Consider the following 20135-nt stretch of genomic DNA (forward strand, 5'->3'; position numbering starts at 1 on the left):
AATCCACAAGTTCCTGCAATGGTCGTGGCAACTTGCGGGTTCCAAACATAGCTACATTCACTTACATTACGGTGACGCAAGCAGCGCGACACAGCGATCTTTGGCCACGGGACCGGTGTTGATGCAAAAGGGGTTGTCTGGGCTGGGTGGTTTGTCATACGGATTATACCAAAGCATTATATTAGCGCTCAAGTGATTAAATACAGCTAGAGAAAAAAAAAAAATATTAAAAATGCGTGCAGAGTACAAAAAAGTTTATTAAAACTAGGTTTTCCATAAAAAGTGGTTTTATTTTGTAAGAGTGTAAAAAACAAAGAAAACAAAAACACATACGATATCGCCATGATCATAACAACCCAAACAAAAATAAATCAGATTTAAAAAGGGGTTATCTGGGCACAAGGTGGTTTTTCATGCTGATGACCTATCCACAGGATAGGCCATCTCTATATGATCGGTGGGGGTCCGACACCCGGACCCTGCACCGATCAGCTATTCCGGAGTTATACAGTGGCCGGTGTCAGAAGCATATGACTCCATACACTATATAGGAGGTCGTGCTGCCGCTCCGCTCCTATGCAGTACTGCAGCACCGCTGCTATTCTGAGACCGGATTAATTTGCTTCCAGCACCGACCACTGCAAAACATCCGGTGCCCGGAGGCAGCAGAAACACCTAATCGGTGCGGGGTCCGGATGTCTGACCCCCATCGATCATATACTGATGACCTATACGGTGGATAGGTCATCAGTATGAAAAACTGCCCTGTGCCCGGACAACCCCTTTAAATCACATTACAGAGCATGAGATAGGGTGATGGCCCAGCTCCGGCAGCAGCGCTAAACCACCAGTGGATTTTATAAATGAAGCTGAAGGAGCAGGAGAAACAGGTAATATGGCTGCCATCGCCTGCTAGGACCAAATAATGGATTGCACTCCTTGCTAGGTTGGGTAGGTGCGGTGAGGGTTCAGGTCAACCCACCATATAAGCAGAAGAAAATAACGCAACCACTCAAATATGGAAGTATATATATTCGGGAAAAAATAAATAAAAATCTCTCGTTGATGGAAGGTTTCCAAAGATTAAAATTTTTTCAAATCAATTGTCTAAAGATATGTATTATCTTGGTACAATCAATAATAGGAACGGCTTGCGATGTATTAGAGGTGTCGGCCTATCCCAGGCCTTTGTCACAATCACACAGTAGGTAGATGTAGTGGTATGTAGTAAGATTCGGCGTCTTCCAGACACTCTCTGCGGGCTTCATTACTATTATTGATTGTACCAAGATAATACAGATCTTTAGAAAATTGATTTAAAAAAAAGAAAAATTTCAATCTTTGGAAACCTTCCATCAACAAGAGATTTTTTTCAAATATACTTACATACATGAGTGTTTGGGTTATTTTCTTCTTCTTATAGCCTGCTAAGAGTCCACACTGTACTTTTCTGGGTCTATGGTGGCACACAGTTGTTGGGTTTTGTAGTTTTTTTTTTTAATGAATACTGTGAGAATCAGCAAGAACAAAAAAAAAAAAAAAACACATGGTGCATTAAGCTGAAGTCACACAATCAGTTTTTTTTTTTTGAGTCAAACACAGAATTGGATAGAAAAGAGAAAAGCATGTGTGAATGCAGCCTTACAGGGGTAGTCTCCCTAGAAGAACAGGACCACACCGTTTTGGCTGTTTCAGACCCACGTGCCACGTACATGGGCTCTTAGATTGGGTGTTGCCAACAATGACCTCTATAATAGCACAGCTCTGGTGGGATTTTGCAGCTATTTAAAAATATATGTTTTCTTTCCCCAGATAAAAGTTACATATAAGTTGTGGGACAGTCACATGGACGTATAACTGTAATGCCAGGTCACGCCACCCAGAGAAAAATAAGTTTTGGGATTTGTGCTGTGCAGCTTTGCTTAGAGGTGGCCGGCTGGTTATAGGATAGAAACTGAAGCTGCTGCGCTCCCTAAAGTTGATCACCACAAACACAATGAAGAGTCAACCAAGAAAAGGCCTCTATGCAGTGACGCGGGACCATCCCCCACTAAAAAAAAAAAAGTTTGTAAACAAAAAGGAAATTATTTTTTGGACCAGATATTTTTCGGCTTGATGTAAAAGCCTGTGAAACCTCAGCCGCCATGTCCCACGCTGCCTCACAGTGACACGAGTGCTCCGATCATGGCAGACCTTCGAAAACTAGCGACAGACATTCGAGTTTTCATCAGTGGATGCTGCAGATTTTGACTAAATCTGCTGAGAATCTAAAGCTCAACTGTCCTCCAAAGTCTCCTGTAAGGCCCTGTTCACACAGAGTTTTTTGACACGTTTTTTGACGCGGAAAACGCGTCGGAAAACGCGCCAAAAACGACCCAAAATGACTCCCATTGATTTCAATGGGAGACGGAGGCGTTTTTTTACCGCGAGTAAAAAAAACGCCTCGCGGCAAAAAGAAGGGACATGACCCTTCTTGATGCGGTTTCCGCGTCCAAAACCGCATTGAAAGCAATGGGGACACGTCAAAAAACACCTCAAACTAGTGAGGTGTTTTCTGACGAGCATATTGCCGAGTGTTTTGGAGGAGTTTCTTGCAGGAGTCGTCTCCTGCTGCTAGTCCAGCCCAGCAAGGGGCTGTCATTTCCTGTCTGCTCGTGGAGGCTGAAAAACATCGTGGACAGAACTCAGGGATACAGAAAACCGAAGTCCTGCATCCAAATCGAATACAAGTAAGTGCAATTGCTCCTATGCTCCATACATGCTATACATGTATGGAGCTGTGCATTTTTTTTTTTTTAGATTTTTTTATTTTTAATTTTGTTATGCAGTTGTTCATGTATGTCATCTCTTTTTTATTTTTTTTTAACATTTCAGGAACAGAAATGACGACAGCAGAGGTGTACCACCGAATGGACATTGATGTTGGGAAATTGATTCAAGAAGTAAGTATACTTTTTTTTTTTTAATGTGGGCCTGTTCACATCAGCGTGGTTTCCGCTGAGGGGTTCCGTCGGTGCTTTCAGTCAGGGGAACCCCTCAACGGAAAGGCAAGTGTGAAGTGGTGACAGATCCGTTGCTAATGGTTTCTGTTTGTCCCCGTTGTGCAAAGGGTTCTGTCGTTTCGACTGAACCAATACCGCAGTGTAGGGAATCCCATTAGCAACGGATCCATCAGCATTGAAGTCAATGATGATGCAAACAGAAAACAATGTTTTTTTTAATGTGGGCCTGTTCACATCAGCGTGGTTTCTGCTGAGAGGTTCCGTCGGTGCATTCAGTCAGGGGAACCCCTCAACGGAAAGGCAAGTGTGAAGTAAGTTCCGTTTGCATCACCATTCATTTCAATGGTGACAGATCCGTTGACAGAAGGATGTCAGGCTGGGTTCACACGACCATGTTACGTCCGTAATGTACGGAACGTATTTCAGCCGGAAGACCCGGACCGAAGACAGTGCAGGGAGCCGGGCTCCTAGCATCATAGTGATGTACGATGCTAGGAGTCCCTGCCTCGCTGCAGGACAACTGTCCCGTACTGTAATCATGATTACAGTACGGGACAGTAGTTCCACGCAGAGGCAGGGACTCCTAGCGTCGTACATCACTATGATGCTAGGAGCCCGGCTCCCTGCACTGTCTTCGGTCCGGGTCTTCCGGCCGAAATACGTTCCGTATATTATGGAGGTAACATGGTTGTGTGAACCCAGCCTCATGCGTGTGAAAACCTCGGCAAAAACAGCCTGAAAAACCGCCTGGAAAACCGCCTCAAAAACCACGTCAAAAACCACGTCAACATGAAAACCTCCAGGGTCAGTTTTTACAGGAGGAATTTTCCTCCTGCAAAAAACTCCGTGTGAACAGGGCCTAAGGGAATTCAGGTATCGGATGGCTAAAGGCTACATCAACCCATCAACACGTTCTTCTCAAATAAAACAATGTATTATGGTCTTTTAAACAAGCTTATAATTGTTTTTTTTATTAATGTTTTTACTTCTTTTTTGATACAGCTTCTTTGTATTCTGGATAAAGAACAGCTGTATCTTGCACACCAACCCGAATCCGTCAGGTCAGCGGGAATGACAGCTTCGGTGACAGTGGGTCCGGCGTGTCTCTGACACACAAGATCCACCCGTTATAGATCACATGTAGTTCACCTGTCACTGAAGCCGCCAGTCCCACTGACCTGATGGATTCGGCTCGGAGCACTAGACACACCCTCTATCCGGGATACATAGGAGCTGGATCTCAAAAAGTAAAGATTTTTTTTTTAATTTAGAAAAATTACTAAAGATGTTTAAAAGACCATGATACGTTTTTTTTTAATTAAAAAAATAAATAAAATTCCCAAGATAAGCAGCGCCAAATGTAACTCCCTCTTAACGTAGAATTATGCGGAGCCGAATATGTATAGATAGTAACAGAAGAGAAATGTCATATGAACAATGTAAAGGTACACAGGGTCCCTGTATTGTACATAGAAGTAATGCTTCTAGGGGGTGGGATCTCTCTGTAATACAACAGGTGCTGAAACACGGCACTACCTCCATATAAAACCGGGGGCACAGCATGGGCCCAGTCTATAGGCACGATGTAATGACGCCAGACAATACTACAGGTGTGTAATGTATGAAAAGTATCAAAGTGATACAGCGTTTCTTGCACATTACTCATAGGCTATGAAAATGCATGCAGATGTAGCAGAGCTGAATAGTATCGCTTTATACAGATCATGTAGTAGGTTTACCTGCAGTCCTACAATATGTCGAACAAGCTCAGCTCTGCTACATCTGTAATAGGGATCTGCACACAGAACTGGTCTGGCAGGAATAAAGTCGCTAAATAGTGGTCGGTCACATGACAGCGTAGGTCGTAGAACCAGTAGTCCCAGCATATAGCATGCCAATAACCCAAGTGCTACAGGTGTTGGGTACACTAAACTACGTGCCCACACTGCCCTATGCCGAGGCTGCTGCCCCTGCCCAGTCTCCCATCACATGGTGCAATACTTACAGCAGGTGTCTATGAGTGCGCACCTCCGGCAGGGACGTCACTGCTCTGTCACACTACACCCCGAGTTGCTGCTTTTCGCTACAGCAGCTTTGCCACTCCGCCCACTCTCCCAGCATGCACCACGAACAAACATTGCTTAAAGGGGCAACAGCACAGTTCTACTTAAAGCGGCAACGTCTGTGTCCCATCCACTGTCCACTATTTATTGGGCACCTTTCGCCAGGTGTAGGAAAGACTGAAGGAGAAACGTTTGTTATTTGTAAGATATATAATACTGTAAAATTCCCTTACTCTGGCATCTATGGGACTGGGCAGATGCTGGATTATCAGATATTCTGGATTATTAGGACGTATATATAAGGGTAGAAAAATGAACCCCTTAAAGACCAGGCCAATTTGAGTTTTTTAATTTTAGTTTTTTCCTCCCCGCCTTCCAAAAGCCATAACTTTTTTTATCTCTTCGTCGACATAGCCATATGAGGGCTTGTTTTTTGTGGGACAAGTTGTAGGTTTTCATGGCTCCATTTATTGTACCGCATAATCGATAGGGAAGATGAATTATTTGTGGCGCGAAATGGGAAAAAAACAGCGATTACGCCATTTTGTGGGGGGTTTTGTTTTTACGGCGTCCATCAAGAGGTAAAAACGACATATTCACCTTATTCTACAGGTTGATACGATTTACGGCAACACCAAATTTATATGTTATGTTTCACCACTTTTTAAAAAAACAAAAACTGTGCTAAAAAAAAAATGTTTTGTGTCGCCATATTCTGAGACTTTTTTATTTTTACATCAATTTAGTGATGTGAGGGCTTAATGTTTGCGGGCGAGATGTCGTTTTCACCAATTATATGCGACTTTTTGATCACTTTTTATTTCATTTTTTTAAAGAGCTAAGGTGACCAAAAAACAGCAATTTGTGTGTTTTATATATATATTTTACGGCATTCACCGAGCGGGTTAAACAATGCTATATTGTGATAGATCCGACTTTTACCGACATGGCGATACCAGTTGTGTTAACTTTTATTTTTTTTAACATTGCTTTAGGGAAAAAACATAAAAAACTTAAAACATAAACATTTTGGAACATAAAAAACCCCTTTATTTAATAGTTTTTTCCTTTGTTTATTAGTCCCCTAGGGGACTTGAACCAGCGATCGTTGGATCGCTTGCATGATATACTGCAATACTAATGTATTGCAGTATATTGTGATACTGACAGTCTACATTGGGCTTACAAAGATGTACAAAGATGGCGGACCTGGGGGCCTTCATTAGGCCCCCAGGCTGCCATGACAACCATTGTCACCGGCCAATCACACCGAAGGGGGGCGCGGTGGCGTATTTGAGGGGGCGATGGTGACAAGCAGGACGCTCTCTCTCCTACTGCAGAGTTATAAGCCACCGGCAGCACGGACTGTAGACAATCCGTCCTATAGTTAGAAGCAGAATCTCTAATACAAGTTATTTGGGAAAAACTATTATTGTGCACACTCCTAACCTATAATCGTTTTTCTATATAATGTCTGTATAATTAGAGGTATTGTAAAGGATCTGCCAGGCACAGCTTCGGGGTTAACTCCCATAATTAATCAGTCAGCACCTGAATCTACATCCCTGAGACTGACTCCAGCTTCCACCACTCAGGCTGGCAGGCTTAGGAGTGGGAGAGCCTATCGCAACCTGGCCAGACTCAGCTAGCTCCCGCCCTCGGTCTATTTAAGCCTGCCCTTCCTGTCCCTCGGTGCTTGTGATTCTTTTCGTGTGGTTTCCTGGCCCAGCTACAGCTCCTTCTATTTTGATCCTGCTCCATACAGACCCTGGCTTACTGACTACTCTTCTGCTCTTCGTTTGGTACCTCGCTCACTCCTGGCTTGACTCGGCTCGTTCACCACTCTAGTTGCTCACGGTGTTGCCGTGGGCAACTGCCCCTTTCCCTTGCTTGTATTCCCTTGTATGTTTGTCGTGCACTTACTGAGCGCAGGGACCGCCGCCCAGTTGTACCGCGTCGCCTAGGGCGGGTCGTTGCAAGTAGGCAGGGACAGAGTGGCGGGTAGACTAGGGCTCACTTGTCCGTTTCCCTACCCCCCGTCATTACATAATCACAAGCCCATACCTAGTCTACCCTGGTCCCTGACACCACTATGGACCCCCGTGAGACCCTGGCTCAGCAAATGCAGGGTCTCTCCCTACAGGTCCAGGCCCTGGCTCAGAGGGTCAACCAGCCTGATGCTACCTTGGTAGTTCCCCTCACCTCACCTCTTGAACCCCACCTCAAGTTGCCCGACCGGTTCTCAGGGGACCGGAGGGCTTTTCTCTCCTTTCGGGAGAGTTGTAGGCTTTACTTTCGTTTAAAGCCTCATTCCTCAGGTTCTGAGAGCCAGCGGGTGGGTATAATTATGTCCCGGCTCCAGGAAGGGCCCCAAGAGTGGGCCTTCTCCTTGGCTCCTGACGCCCCTGAACTTTCCTCCGTTGATTGTTTCTTTTCTGCTCTCGGACTTATTTATGACGAGACTGACAGGACTGCCTTTGCCGAGAGTCAGCTGGTGACCTTACGTCAGGGTAAGAGACCTGTTGAGGAGTATTGTTCTGACTTTAGGAAGTGGTGTGTAGCTTCTCGGTGGAATGACCCTGCCTTAAGGTGCCAGTTTAGGTTGGGTCTGTCGAATTCCCTGAAAGACCTGCTAGTTAGCTATCCCTCTTCTGACTCCCTAGACCAGGTTATGGCTTTAGCGGTACGACTTGACCGACGTCTCAGGGAACGACAACGTGAACGTTTATGTGTTTTCTCCTCCGACTCCCCCATGATGCCTCCCGAAGTTCCGTTGCTTCGTTCCTCCCCGAAAGACTCAGAGATACCTATGCAACTCGGGGCCTCCGTGTCCCCCCAACAACGTAGAGAATTCCGCAGGAAGAATGGTCTCTGCTTCTACTGTGGGGATGACAAGCATCAAGTGAACAACTGTCCTAAGCGTAAGAATGCAGCCAGAGAACTTCCGCGCCTAAGTGATCATCGGGGAGGTCACTTGGGCGCACAGGTATTTCCCGTAAATAGGAAACGTACTAAGATCTTGCTTCCCTTTCAGGTCTCTTTTGGTGGTAGGTCTGCTACCGGCAGTGCCTTCGTGGATTCAGGGTCCTCTACTAATATCATGTCTGTGGAATTTGCTATGTCTCTTGCTATGCCTCTGATTGATTTGCCTAAACCTGTCCCGGTAGTGGGTATCGACTCCACTCCTCTTGCTAATGGTTATTTTACACAGCATACCCCTGTTTTTGAACTCCTTGTTGGCTCCATGCATTTGGAGCAGTGCTCTGTACTGTTGATGCAGAGATTATCGTACGATTTGGTTCTAGGCCTTCCCTGGTTGCAGTTGCATAATCCCACGTTTGACTGGAATACTGGGGAGCTAACCAAATGGGGTAATGAATGTTTTACGTCATGTTTTTCTGTTAATTCTATTTCTCCCCCTGAGGAGGCGAACACGCTACCCGAGTTTGTTCAGGACTTCGCTGATGTTTTCTCTAAGGAGGCCTCCGAAGTGTTACCTCCTCATAGAGAATACGATTGCGCTATCGAATTGGTACCAGAAGCTAAGCTTCCTAAGGGTAGGATATTTAATCTTTCTTGTCCCGAACGTGAAGCCATGAGAGAGTATATCCAGGAATGCCTGGCCAAGGGTTACATTCGTCCCTCTACTTCTCCCGTAGGTGCTGGCTTCTTCTTCGTAGGGAAGAAGGATGGTGGTCTTAGGCCATGCATTGACTACCGTAGCCTGAATAAGGTCACTGTAAGGAACCAGTATCCCCTTCCTTTGATTCCTGATCTCTTCAATCAGGTTCAGGGGGCCCAATGGTTCCCTAAGTTGGACCTACGGGGGGCGTATAACCTTATCCGCATCAAAGAGGGGGATGAGTGGAAGACTGCGTTTAACACGCCCGAAGGCCATTTCGAATACCTCGTCATGCCCTTTGGGTTGTGTAATGCCCCTGCGGTCTTCCAGAATTTCATAAATGAGATTTTGAGAAATTACCTGGGGATATTTCTTGTAGTGTACCTTGATGACATACTGGTGTTTTCCAAGGACTGGTCCTCCCACATTGAGCATGTCAGGAAGGTGCTCCAGGTCCTTCGGGAAAACAAACTGTTTGCCAAAACCGAAAAATGTGTGTTTGGGGTACAGGAAATACCATTTTTGGGTCAAATCCTCACTCCTCATGAATTCCGCATGGACCCCGCCAAGGTTCAGGCTGTGGCGGAATGGGTCCTTCCTGCCACCCTGAAGGCGTTACAGTGTTTTTTGGGGTTCGCTAATTATTACAGGAGATTTATTGCTAACTTCTCGGTCATCGCTAAGCCTCTTACGGACCTCACTCGCAAAGGAGCTGATCTCCTCCACTGGCCTCCTGAGGCTGTCCAGGCTTTTGAGATCCTTAAGAAGTGCTTTATCTCGGCCCCGGTGCTGGTTCAGCCTAACCAAATGGAGCCATTTATCGTGGAAGTTGACGCATCTGAGGTGGGAGTGGGGGCTGTCTTGTCCCAGGGTACCAGGTCCCTCACCCATCTCCGCCCCTGTGCCTACTTCTCCAGGAAGTTTTCGCCAACTGAGAGTAACTATGATATTGGCAACCGCGAACTCTTAGCCATTAAATGGGCATTTGAAGAGTGGCGCCACTTCCTGGAGGGGGCTAGGCACCAGGTAACGGACCTTACCGACCACAAGAATCTGGTTTTCCTAGAATCTGCCCGGAGGCTAAACCCGAGACAAGCTCGATGGGCGTTATTTTTTACCAGATTCAATTTTTTGGTTACCTATAGGGCTGGGTCTAAAAATATTAAGGCTGATGCACTGTCGCGTAGCTTCATGGCCAGCCCTCCTTCGGAGGAAGATCCTGCTTGTATTTTGCCTCCAGGTATAATCATTTCCTCGATCGATTCTGATTTAGTCTCTGAAATTGCTGCTGATCAAGGTTCAGCTCCCGGGAACCTTCCTGAGAACAAGCTGTTTGTTCCCCTGCAATTCCGGCTAAGGGTACTTAGGGAAAATCATGACTCTGCACTATCTGGTCATCCAGGCATCCTGGGTACCAAACACCTCATTACTAGAAACTATTGGTGGCCTGGGTTGCCTAAAGACGTTAAGGCCTACGTCGCCGCTTGTGAGGTTTGTGCTAGGTCCAAGACTCCCAGGTCCCGACTAGCGGGCTTACTGCATTCGTTGCCCATTCCCCAGAGACCTTGGACACATATCTCCATGGATTTTATCACCGATTTGCCTCCATCCCAAGGCAAGTCGGTGGTGTGGGTGGTAGTAGACCGCTTCAGTAAGATGTGCCACTTTGTGCCCCTCAAGAAACTACCCAACGCCAAGATGTTGGCTACCTTGTTTGTCAAACACATCCTGCGTCTCCATGGGGTCCCTGTCAATATTGTTTCGGACAGAGGGGTACAATTTGTTTCATTGTTTTGGAGAGCCTTCTGTATGAAGTTGGAGATTGATCTGTCCTTCTCCTCTGCCTTCCATCCTGAAACCAATGGCCAAACTGAGCGGACTAATCAATCTCTAGAACAATATTTAAGGTGTTTTGTCTCGGACTGTCAATATGATTGGGTCTCATTCATTCCCCTCGCCGAATTTTCCCTTAATAACCGGGTCAGTAACTCGTCAGGGGTCTCCCCCTTTTTCTGTAATTTTGGGTTTAATCCACGGTTCTCCTCCGTTTCACCTGGTAGTTCCAACAATCCCGAGGTAGAGGTCGTTCATCGGGAACTGTGCACAGTCTGGGCCCAGGTTCAGAAGAACCTAGAGGCGTCCCAGAGCGTACAAAACACTCAGGCTGATAGAAAACGTTCTGCTAACCCCCTGTTTATGGTCGGGGATCTGGTGTGGTTGTCGTCTAGGAACTTGCGTCTCAAGGTTCCGTCCAAGAAGTTTGCTCCCCGGTTTATTGGGCCGTATAAGGTCATTGAGGTCCTCAATCCTGTCTCCTTCCGGCTGGAGTTACCCCCGTCTTTTCGTATACACGACGTGTTTCATGCCTCTCTCCTTAAACGCTGCTCCCCGTCCTTGGCTCCCTCGAGGAGACCTCCTGTTCCCGTCCTCACCCCTGAGGGGGTGGAATTCGAGGTGGCCAAGATTGTGGACAGCAAGATGGTCCAAGGCTCCCTCCAGTACCTGGTCCATTGGAGAGGATACGGGCCCGAGGAGAGGACTTGGGTACCCGCCCGGGATGTTCACGCTGGGGTATTGGTCAGGAGGTTCCACCTGCGTTTCCCCAGTAAGCCAGGTCCACTTAGAAAGGGTCCGGTGGCCCCTCATAAAAGGGGGGGTACTGTAAAGGATCTGCCAGGCACAGCTTCGGGGTTAACTCCCATAATTAATCAGTCAGCACCTGAATCTACATCCCTGAGACTGACTCCAGCTTCCACCACTCAGGCTGGCAGGCTTAGGAGTGGGAGAGCCTATCGAAACCTGGCCAGACTCAGCTAGCTCCCGCCCTCGGTCTATTTAAGCCTGCCCTTCCTGTCCCTCGGTGCTTGTGATTCTTTTCGTGTGGTTTCCTGGCCCAGCTACAGCTCCTTCTATTTTGATCCTGCTCCATACAGACCCTGGCTTACTGACTACTCTTCTGCTCTTCGTTTGGTACCTCGCTCACTCCTGGCTTGACTCGGCTCGTTCACCACTCTGGTTGCTCACGGTGTTGCCGTGGGCAACTGCCCCTTTCCCTTGCTTGTATTCCCTTGTATGTTTGTCGTGTTTGTCGTGCACTTACTGAGCGCAGGGACCGCCGCCCAGTTGTACCCCGTCGCCTAGGGCGGGTCGTTGCAAGTAGGCAGGGACAGAGTGGCGGGTAGACTAGGGCTCACTTGTCCGTTTCCCTACCCCCCGTCATTACAGGTATGCTTTAAAACTAGACCAGGCAGGCCAAATGCGCCAAATTTATCACAGTGGCGTATGCTGTATGATAAATCTTGCGCTTCTTGACATGTTAGACACTTTTCTCTTCCTTAAGCCACTTCTTGGTTGGATTTTTTTAGACCAAAATTTTGCACCAAATTTTGGCACACTTTGGTGCATTTTAAGCCCATCACTTTTCAACTGTCTAGTGTGGCACAAAAAGTGTCTAAAACACATAATAAATCTGGCACAAGTCACGTACACCATTTTTTGGGCGCAAATTTATCCCGAATACTGGCATTTTTATCTTAGTAAATCTCCCCTAATGCTTTCTTATGAGCGGCCGGGGTGGTCACTAGCACTAGCCAGGTAGCTAACACACCTAAAAATGTGTAACTTGACCCTTTGTTGTGGTGTTTTCTATTATTTCTAGTACTTATTTTTTTGCCTGGCCAGTAGTATTTTGTCCATCCCTAGCATAAGACCACTGGTGTACCTCACCCACAATTGTGCTGCACTACCTCCAGTTTATCTTTGTGATAACTGCAGAAAGTCTGATGCTGTGAAGATGACATCACATCCACCTCTTTATTATCGGCCGCAGCTTACGCATGACAGCGTTTCACGTGGGCTTGAAGAAATGTCACTGGCTGTAGTATATGACATGACCCTTGTAACCACGTGATTGTTTTTGCTGAATGGCTGTCACCACCATGATGTAAGGGTTTTACTATTACCTGTTGTTAGTACTCACAAGTCCCATGAAGTCATCCATCATGTTGCAATACTTCCCTGGGTTATTATCATGTAAGAAATCTTTACACAGGACACTGAGTCACAGCAGCATGACAGCAATTATGTGATTCCTAAGCAAATATCATGTGATGTGTGCACAACCTCACGCTCTTTAACCCCTTAGTGACCAACCTATTTTAGGCCTTAATGACCAAGCTATTTTTTATGTTTTTCCATCGTCTCATTCAAAGAGCTCTAACTTTTTATTTTTTTTAGCTGTATAAGGTCTTGTTTTTTGTGGGACAAATTGTATTTTTTTCATAGCACCATTTTGGGGTACATATAATTTATTGATTAACTTTTTATACTTTTTTTGGGGGGGATATAAAAAAATTTTGCCACACTTTTTTGCATCCTAAATTTACACCGTTTACGGTGTGGTATAAATAACACAATAACTTTATTCAGCGTGTTGTTACGATTGCAACAATACCAAATTTATATAGATTTTGTATGTTTTACTACTTTTACACAGTAAAAACACCTTTTTTTTCAAAAGTATTTGTTTTTGTGTCTCCATATTTCAAGAGCCATAACTTTTATTTTTACGCCGATGCAGCTGTATGTGGGCTTTTGTTTTGAGGGACAACTTGTAGTTTTTTTTGATACCTCTTTGGAGTAGATGGGACTTTTTGATCACTTTTTATCACATTTTTTTTAAGACAGGATTTACAGAAAACAGCATTGTTTTTTATTTTATTTTTTTACGGCGTTCACCGTGCGGGTTAAATAATGTAATAACTTTATAGTTGGGGTCGTTATGGATGTGGCAATACCAAATATGTGTAACTTGTTTTTTTTAATAATAAAGCATTTTGTAAGGGGAAAAAGTGCGTTTATCATTTTTTTTTCACTTTTTCTTTATTAACTTTAGTAAACTTTTTTTTAACTTTTTTACTAGTCACACTAGGTGACTTCACTATGCGATCGTGCGATCGCTTTTATAATACACTGCAAAACCTTTGTATTGCAGTGTATTAGTGCCTGTCCGTGGCACTGCATGGCCTAGCAGGCATAACTAGCAGCAGATCTGGTGGCCTTTATTAGGCCCCCCAACTGCCATAGAAGACACCGACACTCTGCGATCTTACGCTGGGTGCCGGTGGGGTGGGAGAGGGAGCTCCTTCCCTCTATCCAAAACCACTCAGATGCGGCGCTCGCTATTGAGTGCCGCATCTGAGTGGTTAAACAGACGAGATCGATACTGCTCCCAGCCCTCAGCTACCAGAGGTTACAGTATCCCCCTTCTTACGCCCCCTCCTCTTAGGGCCAGAGCGAGAGAGAAACTTCTTCAGGAGGGTAGGAGCACCCAGGACCTCTCTTCAGGACCAAACCCCCTCCAATCCACCAAATAAAAAGTTCTTCCTTGTACTCTCTTGGTGTCCAAGGTCTCCTTAACATCGAAGGTATCTGAAGAACCGCTGGAAGCCACTGCAGGGCTAGGAATCTTGGTATTGCGGTTCAGGATCACCGGCTTCAGGAGGGAGACATGTTAGGAGTTAGGGATCTTGAGGGTAGGATGCAGCCGAAGCTTGTAGGAGACAGGATTAATCTGCTCTAGGATCTCAAAGGGTCTGAGGGAACCTGGGAGTAAACTTGTATGATGGCACTCTCAGTGGGATATTCGTGGAAGACAGCCAGACCTTGGTGCCTGGGAGACATTGAGGAGGTTCTCTTCTCCGTGTGTCTGTCATCCACTTCATGCAGTCAACCGCCAGCAGAATGGAGGATCGAGTCTGCTGCCAGATCTGCAGGAAGTCCCTAAAAAGCAGAATCAGCTGCTGGTACCTCGGACGTAACGGACACTGGGAGAGGAATTTGTGGGTGTTGGTTGTAGACAATGAAGAACGGTGTGGTTCTTGTGGACTCGCTAGTATGATTATTGTACGAGAACTCGCCCCACGGAAGAAGCTGCTTCCAGTCATCATGCTGCTTGGATATGAAGTGGCGTAGGTAGTTCTCCAAGATCTGATTGATCCTCTCGACTTGACAATTGGACTGAGGATGGTAGGCTGAGGAGAAGTCCAATCCTACAATGAGGAGTTTACAGAGGGCTCTCCAGAACACAGAGGTGAACTGGACCCCCCGATCAGACACAATATGGCGTGGTAAGCTGTGCAGGCAGAAGATGTGTTGGATAAAGAGGTTGGCCAGTCGAGGAGCAGAAGGAAGTCCGGTCAGCGGAATCAAGTGGGCCATTTTATAAAATCGGTCCACTACCACCCAGACAGTACTGCATCGAGCAGAGAGGGCAGATCCATAACAAAGTCCATTGCTATATGCTGCCAGGGAGCATCAGGCACAGGCAGCAGTTGGAGCAGGCCAGCAGGTTTGGAGTGAGCGACCTTGTTAGCTGCACACATCGAGCAGGAAGAAACAAAGTTCATGATGTCTTTGGGCAGTGTGGGCCACCAGAAATAACGAGCAATCAGGTCTTGGGTCTTACAGGTACCCGCATAACCTGCTAGTCTAGAGAAGTGTCCCCAGAGGAGGATTCTCCCTCTGTCAGCCAGGCGCACAAAGTTCCCCGGAGGAATGTCCCTAACTTGCAGGGGGTTGACAGAGACAATGCAAGACGGGTCAATAATATTCTGTGGAGACTCCATTGTGTCCCCCGTCACGAATGACCTGGACAAACCAATAGGCCCTCACATTCTTGTCGGCTGGGTGATAATGGAGCTCAAACTGGAACCTGTCAAAGGACAGAGACCACCTGGCCTGACGAGGGTTCAGCCGTTGGGCCGTCTGAAGATAGGTGAGATTCTTGTGGTTTCTGGATCAGGAGTGCACCAGCACCAACAGAGGAGGCGTCCACCCCCAACGAAAACTGTCTAGATACATCAGGATGATGGAGGGTAGAGGCTGACGTGAAGGCACTCTTTAGGCTATTAAATACAGATTCGGCCTCTGGAGTCCACAACTTGGCAGTCATGCCTTTTTTGGTGAGGGTAGAGATGGGAGATGTCAGTGAAGAGAAGTCTGGGATGAATTGTCGGTAAAAATTGTCGAATCCCTGAAAATGCTGTATGGACCTTAAGCTTTGAGGGCGTGGCCATTCCAGTACGGGCTTCACTTTGTCCGGATCCTGTAGGCCTGAGGAAGACGCTGGTACAGCGTTGAAACGCGTAGCCATCATTGTTTTACAATAAACATTTATTTATAATTCTGTCTATCACTGCCAATATTTCACAAGTAGCCACGCAGCAGCACCTTGCAGGATACTCCCTTTTCCAATTGCTCTTCTATGTAAGGACAGAATATTACAGGGACAGGTCTGCTCTCCTATATAAGAACAAAATATTACAGGGACAGGTCTGCTCTCCTATGTAAGAACAGTATATTACAGGGACCGTTCCGCTCCCCTATGTGAGAACAGAATATTATAGGGACAGGTCCGATCTCCTATGTAAGAACAGAATATTACATGGATGTAAAGGATCTGCCTGACACAGCTTCTGTGTCGACGCCCGTGGTTACTCACTCTGCACCTGCTCCTAAGTCTGGTCGAGTGATCCCTTCTTCCACCAATCAGCCTGGGAGGCTGAGGAGTGGGAGAGCCTATCACAGCCTGGCCAGACGGAGCTAGCTCCCGCCCTCTGTCTATTTATACCTTCACTTCCTGCTCCTCCTTTGCCTGTGATTGTTTCAGTCTGTTTCCTGGCTCTGCTGCTGCTACTTACTACTTGTCTTCTGCTTCATATTGACCCTGGCTTGACTGACTATTCTCCTGCTCTGCGTTTTGTAATTCGTCCACTCCTGGTTTGACTCGGCTCGTTCACTATCCTTGTTGCTCAAGGGGTTGCCGTGGGCAACAGCCCCAATTTCCTTAGTTTCTGTGTACCCTTGTCTGTTTGTCTGTCGTGCACTTAGTGAGCGTAGGGACCGTCACCCAGTTGTACGCCGTCGCTTAGGACGGGCCATTGCAAGTAGGCAGGGACTGAGTGGCGGGTAGATTAGGGCTCACCTGTCTGTCTCCCTACCCCGCCATTACATAATCACAGGCCATAATCACAGGCCCATATACCTTTTCTACCCTGGTCCCTGTCACAAATATGGACCCCCTTGAGACCCTGGCTCAGCAAATGTAGGGCCTCTCCCTACAGGTCCAAGCCCTGGCTCAGAAGGGCAACCATCATGATGCTACCCTGGTAGTGCCCCCCACCTCACCTCTTGAACCCCACCTCAAGTTGCCTGACCGGTTCTCAGGGGACCGGAAGAGTTTTTTCTCCTTTCGGGAGAGTTGTAGGCTCTATTTCTGTCTAAAGCCCCACTCCTCAGGTTCCGAGAGCCAGCGAGTGGGTATAATTATGTCCCGGCTCCAGGACGGGCCCCAAGAATGGGCCTTCTCCTTGGCTCCCGACGCCCCTGAACTTTCCTCTGTTGACCTTTTTTTTTCTGCTCTCGGGCTCATATATTACGAGACTGACAAGACTGCCTTTGCCGAGAGCCAGCTGGTGACCTTACGTCAGGGTAAGAGACCCGTTGAGGAGTACTGTTCGGACTTTAGGAAGTGGTGTGTTACTTCTCGGTGGAATGAACCTGCCTTGAGGTGCCAGTTTAGATTGGGTCTGTCGAACGCCCTGAAGGACCTGTTAGTTAGCTACCCCTCTTCTGACTCTCTAGATCAGGTTATGGCTTTAGCGGTACGACTTGACTGACGTCTCAGGGAACGACGACTTGAATGTTTTTGTGCCTTCTCCTCTGGCTCCCCCATGATGGCTCCCGAAGTTCCGTTGCTTCGTTCTTCCACGGAAAACTCGGATGAACCAATGCAACTCGGGGCCTCCGTGTCTCCCCAACAACGTAGAGACTTCCGCAGGAAGTATGGTCTCTGCTTCTACTGTGGGGAGGACAAGCATCAAGTGAACAACTGTCCTAGGCGTAAGAATAAGCAGCCGGAAGAACTTCTGCGCCTAAGTGATCATCGGGGAGGTCACTTGGGCGCACAGGTATTTCCCGTAAATATGAAACCTAATAAGATCTTGCTTCCCTTTCAGGTCTCTTTTGGTGGTAGCTCTGCTACCGGCAGTGCCTTCGTGGATTCAGGGTCTTCTGCTAACATTATGTCTGTGGAATTTGCTATGTCTCTAGCTATACCATTGATTGATTTGCCTAAACCTTTTCCGGTAGTGGGTATCGACTCCACTCCTCTTGCTAATGGTTATTTTACGCAGCATACCCCTGTTTTTGAACTCCTTGTTGGCTCCATGCATTTGGAGCAGTGCTCTGTACTGGTTATGCAGGGATTATCGTCCGATTTGGTTTTAGGCCTTCCCTGATTGCAGTTGCATAATCCCACGTTTAACTGGAATACTGGGGATCTTACCAAATGGGGTAATGAATGCATGACTTCATGTTTTTCTGTTAATTTTATTTCTCTCCCTGAGGAGGTGAACACTCTACCTGAGTTTTTTCAGGACTTCGCTGATGTTTTTTCTAAAAAGGCCTCTGAAGCGTTACCTCCTCATAGAGAATACGATTGCGCAATCGATTTGGTACCAGGAGCTAAGCTCCCTAAGGGTAGGATATTTAATCTCTCTTGTCCCGAACGTGAAGCCATGAGAGAGTATATCCAGGAATCCCTGGCCAAGGGTTACATTCGCCCCTCCACTTCGCCGGTAGGTGCTGGCTTCTTCTTCGTAGGGAAGAAGGATGGTGGTCTTAGGCCGTGCATTGATTACCGAAACTTGAATAAGGTCACTGTAAGGAACCAGTAACCCCTTCCTTTGATTTCTGATCTCTTCAATCAGGTTCATGGGGCCCAATGGTTCTCTAAGTTTGATCTACGGGGGGCTTATAACCTTATCCGCATCAAAGAGGGGGATGAGTGGAAGACTGCGTTTAACACGCCTGAAGGTCATTTCGAATACCTCGTCATGCCCTTTGTGTTGTGTAATGCTCCCGCGGTCTTCGAGAATTTCATAAATGGGATTTTAAGAGACTACCTGGGGGTATTTCTTGTAGTGTACCTTGATGACATCCTAGTGTTTTCCAAGGACTGGTCCTCCCACATTGAGCATGTCAGGAAGGTGCTCCAGGTCCTTCGGGAAAACAAACAGTTTGCTAAAACCGAAAAATATGTGTTTGGGGTGCAGGAGATACCATTTTTGGGTCAAATCCTCACTCCTCATGAATTCCGCATGGACCCTGCCAAGGTTCAGGCTGTGGCGGAATGAGTCCAACCTGCCTCCCTGAAGGTGTTACAGTGCTTCCTGGGGTTTGCTAATTATTACAGGAGATTTATTGCTAACTTCTCGGTCATCGCTAAGCCTCTTACGGATCTCACTCGCAAAGGTGCTGATCTCCTCCATTGGCCTCCAGAGGCGGTCCAGGCTTTTGAGATCCTTAAGAAGTGCTTTATCTCGGCCCCAGTGCTGATTCAGCCTAACCAAATGGAACCACTTATCGTGGAGGTTGACGCCTCCGAGGTGGGAGTGGGTGCTGTCTTGTCCCAGGGTACCAGGTCCCTCACCCATCTCCGTCCCTGTGCCTACTTCTCCAGGAAGTTCTCTCCCACTGAGAGTAACTACGACATTGGCAACCGCGAACTCTTAGCCATTAAATGGGCATTTGAAGAGCGGCGCCACTTCCTGGAGGGGGCTAGGCACCAGGTTACGGTCCTTACCGACAACAAGAATCTGTTTTTCCTAGAATCTGCCCGGAGGCTAAACCCGAGACAAGCTCGATGGGCATTATTTTTTACTAGATTCAACTTTTTGGTTACCTATAGGGCTGGGTCTGAAAATATTAAGGCTGATGCACTGTCGCGTAGCTTCATGGCCAGCCCTCCTTCGGAGGAAGATCCTGCTTGTGTTTTGCCCCCAGGTATAATAATTTCCTCTGTTGATTCTGACTTAGTCTCCGAAATTGCGGCTGATCAAGGTTCAGCTCCCGGGAACCTTCCTGAGAACAAGCTGTTTGTTCCCCTGCAATTCCGGCTAAGGGTACTCAGGGAAAATCATGACTCTGCACTATCTGGCCATCCAGGCATCCTGGGTACCAAGCATCTCATTGCCAGAGACTATTGGTGGCCTGGGTTGCTTAAAGACGTTAAGGCCTACGTCACCGCTTGTGAAATTTGTGCTAGGTCCAAGACTCCCAGGTCCCGACCAGCGGGCTTACTATGTTCTTTGCCCATTCCCAAGAGACCTTGGACCCATATCTTCATGGATTTTATCCCCGATCTGCCTCCATCTCAAGGCAAGTCGGTGGTATGGGTGGTAGCGGACCGCTTCAGTAAGATGTGCCACTTTGTGCCCCTCAAGATACTACCCAATGCTAAGACGTTAGCTACCTTGTTTATCAAACACATCCTGCGTCTCCATGGGGTTCCTGTCAATATTGTTTCTCACAGAGGGGTACAATTTGTTTCATTGTTTTGGAGAGCCTTCTGTAAAAAGTTGGAGATTGATCTGTCCTTCTCCTCGG

General features: G+C 47.0%; 1 protein-coding gene across 2 annotated transcripts in view; it reads right to left on the reverse strand.

Moving 5' to 3' along the window:
* Positions 1–5102, reverse strand: part of SPART (spartin) — a 30730-nt gene extending 25628 nt beyond the window's left edge. For both annotated transcript variants that reach the window (XM_075851728.1, XM_075851729.1), the window contains exon 1: positions 5008–5102. The gene's annotated coding sequence lies outside the window, so the exon portion shown is untranslated. The remainder of the gene's footprint in view (positions 1–5007) is intronic.
* Between the last annotated feature and the right edge of the window lie 15033 nt (positions 5103–20135).

This window comes from Rhinoderma darwinii, chromosome 2, assembly GCF_050947455.1.
Source record: "Rhinoderma darwinii isolate aRhiDar2 chromosome 2, aRhiDar2.hap1, whole genome shotgun sequence".
Taxonomy (NCBI): Eukaryota; Metazoa; Chordata; class Amphibia; order Anura; family Rhinodermatidae; genus Rhinoderma; species Rhinoderma darwinii.